Below are 5,808 nucleotides of genomic sequence, written 5' to 3'. Positions count from 1 at the left end.
GTCACGGCCGTGAGATTGTCCACGGTCACCCCTGGAGTCATTCTGTATTTTGAAAAAAAAATAAAGAACAAAAAATATTGTCATATCTTTCAATATTGTCATAAAATGAGTTATCAGCATAAATAGATGATTCAGTTTACTCACCGGGTAATTACTCCTTGTTGGTGCTACAGAGTCTAGTACACTCATGTGCGTGTGCTGCTGTGTTCAAACTTTCATTTCCATCTCATGTGAGGGGATATGATCACACTGTCCAAACATCTCATGAAAAATAGTTGAAGGCTTGAAGATTTCCACTGACCCAAAGGAACTTTAAGAATTACAATCTCAAACCTCTCAACAACCAAGACTGTCTGTCTCTCCAACTGCCCCAGGGTCACGGCTTCCCACTCCTGCCCAGGCCCAGCATCTCCGCCCAGCACACCTCCCAGAGGTTGTCCAGGGCACAGCCCCAGAGGACACGTGACCATGCCCAGCCCTCCCCACCCTGGAGAGCCTCCCTGCTCCTCCAGCACAGCCCTGGTCTGGGAGGCCCCATAAGGACGGGTGTGCAATGAGATGGTGTATGCTGGTCCCTGTTTTCCTGCTCCCCAGGACCCGACACTGTCCTGGAATTGAATGATCTGGGCTCGGCGCTCCCCGTGCGGCGTGTCCTGATGCCTCCTCTGTCAGATTCCTGCCCCTGTGGCCTCCCTGCTGCCTCCTGGTCCGTCCCCTCGTCTCCTATCTCCTTGCCCCTGACTCCCCACATCTGAGGACCCAGAGACCACGTTTCCCGCAGAGTCTCCCCGTCACACGCCACAAATCCCCTGCAGGATGGGCTGTCCACCCAGGTCCCTCCCGGTCCCTCTGCCCCCCTCAACTCATGCACATCTGTGAGAGGAGGTGTCCGCCGCCGGCCGAGCTGCGCACGGTCTGTGTGTGTGGCTGTCCCTGCCGGTCCCAGGACCCAGTCCCCCGGTGCAGTTGTTCTCCCCCAGGCCCGTACGTGTGGGGACGCTGGACACGGTGCAGCCCTGCCCAATTCTCCTCCTCCCCAATGTCACCCTCTCCCCTCCTGTGGGTGACAGAGGGGCAGCCCTGGGGAGGGAAATACAGTGGTGGACAGAAATTAAAAAATTCAATAGAAACTAGAAGATAAATGAAAATACCAGGTGGTCATAGGTGGAGACATCTCTTGAGTGGTTTAGAATAATATTTGTATTGATGAAATCATTTTTTCCAGTTAAGGTAGGATTTTTAGGAGAATATGTTGATATGAATGTATCGTAAGAGAATAGAGAAGCAATTCCAGCTATTTTAATGAAAACAAGAAAAAATATGTTTTGAACCTGTTGTATCCTATTAAAAACTTATTCAGTGATTTATAATACATATTTATATTTATATTGTATAAAATTAGATTTTCTTTTTTTCTGTTGCTGTGGAGTTAAATAAAAACAATATCACATCCATAATAGACCATTTTCCAGATGTTCTATCATTATATTGTGAAGAAAATAGAAAGATCAACATAGATCCCGGAAAAGGTCATGAATTTCTGTCTGACTCAGCTACTTTTCATAATAGTTTAGGGATGAACGTGTGTAGCTTTCCCTTTTTAAATAATTAGTATTATTTTAAAATTCCTCTGGAGTCTCTACTACTTCTTAAATAATTCCATTAAATGTGATTTTTAAAAAAAAATCAATTTATTTTTGCTTACAAGAGCTGGGGTGCAGGCCAGAGGTATGGGGGGTGAGGGGACTCACCAGAGACAGAGAAGGGAGCAGAGCTGGCACACTGACAGAAACCCAATGCTGAGGGGAGCAGTGGGGAGACAGGAAAGGTCTGCTGTGCCCTGTGGGAAGCTCCCTGGCCCGGCATCGAACTCTTACTGCAGAGGCTGTGGATAGTTTCACAGAGCTGAGACGTAACACCTTCAACCACCAGGGAGGCCCCCATCAAATGTGATTTTATCAAACACTTAAACACTTTCAACTCAGAGTTCTAAATGCTGAAATATCATAGCTTTGATACAACAATTCTCACATACACCACCTGAAAATAAAAAAAAATGTATTTTCTCTCTTAGAAAACACTGTTAAAAGAAATAGAAGAAGACACAAAGAAATGGAAAGACATCCCTTGCTCATGTATTGGAAGAATAAATGTTATTAAAATGGCCATCCTACCAAAAGCAATATACAGGTTCAATGCTATTCCAATTAAAATTTCAATGACATTCTTCAAAGAAATAGAAAAATTATTGATGAACTTCATATGGAATCACAAAAAAAACCCAATAGCCAAAGCTCTCCTGAAAAAAAAAAAAAGAAGGGAATGGAGGCATCACATTCCCAGACTTCAAACTATGCTACAAAGCCATAATCATCAAAACTGCATGGTATTGGAACAAGAGCAGACATACAGACCAATGGAATCAAATAGAAAATCCAGAAATAAACCCACAGATTTATGATTAACTAATCTTTGACAAAGGAGCGAAGACTATGCATTGGAGCAAAGAAAGTTTGTTCAATATATGGTGCTGGGAAAACTGGTTCGCTACATGGAAAAGAATGAAGCTTGACCACTACCTCACACCATACACACAAATCAACTAAAAATGGATTAAAGAACTAGAAATAAGACCTGAAACCATAAAATACATAGAAGGAAATTTAGGCAAAACACTACGTGATATTCACATCAAAGACATCTTTACAGACACATCACCCAAAGCAGTGATAGTGAAGGCAAAGATAAACATCTGGGACTACATCAGATTAAAGAGCTTCTGCACAGCAAAAGAGACAGTAACCAAAAGAAAGAGAAACCACACCAACTGGGAGAACATTTTTGCACACAACACTAATGATAAGGACTGATCACAAAAATCTGCAAAGAACTGATGAGACTAAACAACAAAGAAAATAATCCAATCAAAAAATGGGCAGGAGAGCTAAAAAGAAACTTCTTTGAAGAGGAAATGCAAATGGCCAACAGGCATATGAAAAAATGTTCAACATCACTTGTAATCAGGGAAATGCAAATCAAAACTACCATGAGATACCATCTTACACCAGTGAGAATGGCACATATTAAAAAACTATCAACAACAAATGTTGGCGAGGGTGTGGAGAAAAAGGAACTCTCCTGCACTGTTGGTGGGAGTGCAAACTGGTCCAACCACTATGGAGAGATGTGTGGAGATTTCTGGACCTACTAAACATAGAGCTTCCATATGATCCAGCAATTCCACTCCTAGGTATTTACCCAAAGGACACAGAAACATCAATTCCAAAGAGCACCTGCACCCCTATGTTTATAACAGCACTGTTTACAATAGCTTAACTTTGGAAACAGCCCAAATGCCCAAAAATAGATGACTGGATCAAGAAGATGTGGTACATATATACCATGGAATATTACTCAGCATTCAAATAAGATAAACACATGCAATTTGCAGCAACATGGATGGCGCTGGATAGGATCATGCTCAGCGAAATAAGCCAGAAAGAAATAGAAAAATACCGGATGGTCTCACTTGTAGCAGGAATCTAGAAAACTTAAATAAGGGAGCAGGAAAATGAATAAGTATAAGAAGGTGAAAATCAAAATCAACAAAAAACTATGAACCAGACACACTTTGTGGGGGGTGGGGGCGAGAGGGAAGGGATTGGGGTCAGAATGGGGGGTTGCAATTGTATGGGGAATATAAAAATAAAATTTATTATAAAAAAAAAAACTCTCCCAGAACGACATGGCCCTCTGGAAGGGAACTATTTGTACACCTTAGAATTTATTAACTGTAATTTATAAGATGAATATTTCAACTGCTGTTATTCTGAAATACAGAATGCATTGGGGAGTGATACCGGGTTGTGAAACACGTTACCTCAAAAGAGAACAAATAAAATTCCCTCTGGTGGGACAACAAGAATAAAGTCAGCTGTTCCCAGGGAAAGGCTGACGCTGTGAGACGCAGCTCAGTGGCACAGACACTGACACGCAGCAGAGAACATGGATCACCCGCGAGCGCCCCGCCTGACCCGACCCGCAAGTCCAGGCTGGCGGCGACCGTGCCCAGCAGCGGCTCCCACGAAGCTCGCCCTCCGGAGCCGGGAGGAGACGCGAATCCCCGGACGGCCGGTCTCACTGCCTCCGGCGCTGCCTCCGGCGCTGCCTCCGCTGTCCGGTCTGGCCTCGGCTCCCGACCCACGTTGGGCAGGGCGCTCTGTGTCCGTGGCCCCGGGGCCCTGACATGTCCACGCCCTCTGCGGGGTACATCACCAGGGCCCGGTGTCCTCGTCCCCGGGGGCTTCTCCGCCGTGCCCCGGTAATGAGCCTCCTGGGTCAGCGGCGCCATCGGGGTCCTTGGGGACCCCCGCGAACAGGACCCGCCCCCTCAGCACATCCCCCCCAACCCCGCAGGGACCAGGGCGGCCCCAGCGTCAGCGCCTGGACAGGCCGGTCCACCGCCCAGACGCTCCCGAGGCCGCCACCCGCGCCCAAATGCCGCAGACCAGCCCAGCGGTGGCGGGAGATCGAGACAGTCTCAGGGTTGAGTGAGAACGAGCAAAAGGTGGTTGAAGGAATTAGGGCGAGGGACAAGAATGACACACAGACACACTCAAGGGAGAGTGAAAATCTGATTGTAATTTATTGAAAGTATCATGCTCTTTTATACATTTTCATAGACATTGCATAAGGTTGTTTTTGTAAATTATGTGGTTAATCATACACTAGACCACCAAATCATTACATGCAGTGAAACATAACGAAGACAATATGCATTAAATTTAGTTTCTGATCATGCACAGGTGTTGATGAATCAGGTACATACCGAGACCTCTGCAAGAGGTCCCATTTTTCTCTACGCTATTCATGACCTCTACGTTTTTGGTAATTAACCCTAGCCTAACCATTGACTCAATTATTTAGAATTCTCTTGTACTTAGGATCTATGTTAACCTACATATTTTTTGTTATTACTGTGACTGTTCATACAGCACAAATTAATTCCATTATTCTAGGCTCCCCACACCCACCAGATTCTTAATACATTTTCCGTATGCAGTCAAACTAGTTTTACAGCAATGGTGTGACCTCAGCAATTTGAGCAGGTATTGTCTTCTAGGAGTTATTTTCCATAGAGTTAAAAAAAGTGGGGACACTTATAAATCCCCTCGGGGACTGTGCCTGTCGTAGGTTGTCAGGAGTCACAAACCGAGGGTCTGTGCCTGATCTTACCCGTCATTGGCTGACCAGTCCAGCACACAGGGGAAGAGGGTCTTACGTACTCTATTTGTGATCATCCACAGTACAGCCACTCTTTATTTCATCCAATTACTGGCGATCAATGGTGGCAATAGTAGCATTGCCAACCATGGAGGCAGGAGCTACCACACCCAGACCGGCTCGGTGCTGTCTCTGGATGGTGACCAGCAAGTGGAACAGGGGGCTCGGGGGCTCCCTGCTTAGTCCAGAGTCAGGAGCGAGGGCGGCACAAACATCAAGGACTAGGCTCCCGCGCCCACCCCTGCGCTCTGCTCCCCCTCTGTGCGGTGCTGCCCTGTCCTGGGCGGGAAACTCCTGTCGGGCTGGGCTGCTCAAGGCCCCTGGCGTTTACAGCACAGATGGTGCTGGAGAATAAAAATTCTAAATATCGCCATGCTTTATTTTATATAAAGTTTTTCACACAATATAAAAAAAGCATAGCTCCAAAGTAGAAGAATATGACTTAAATATTCTCCATAGGAACACTGACAAGAAGTCCAGGTGTGAGGGCCTCCCCAGTGGTGCAGGGGTTGCACACTGCGCTGT

This window comes from Talpa occidentalis, unplaced genomic scaffold (genome assembly GCF_014898055.3).
Source record: "Talpa occidentalis isolate TD23 unplaced genomic scaffold, MPIMG_talOcc4v2.1 talOcc4.18, whole genome shotgun sequence".
NCBI lineage: Eukaryota > Metazoa > Chordata > Mammalia > Eulipotyphla > Talpidae > Talpa > Talpa occidentalis.
The sequence above is the reverse complement of the archived record's forward strand: the minus strand, read 5'-3'. Positions refer to the sequence as shown.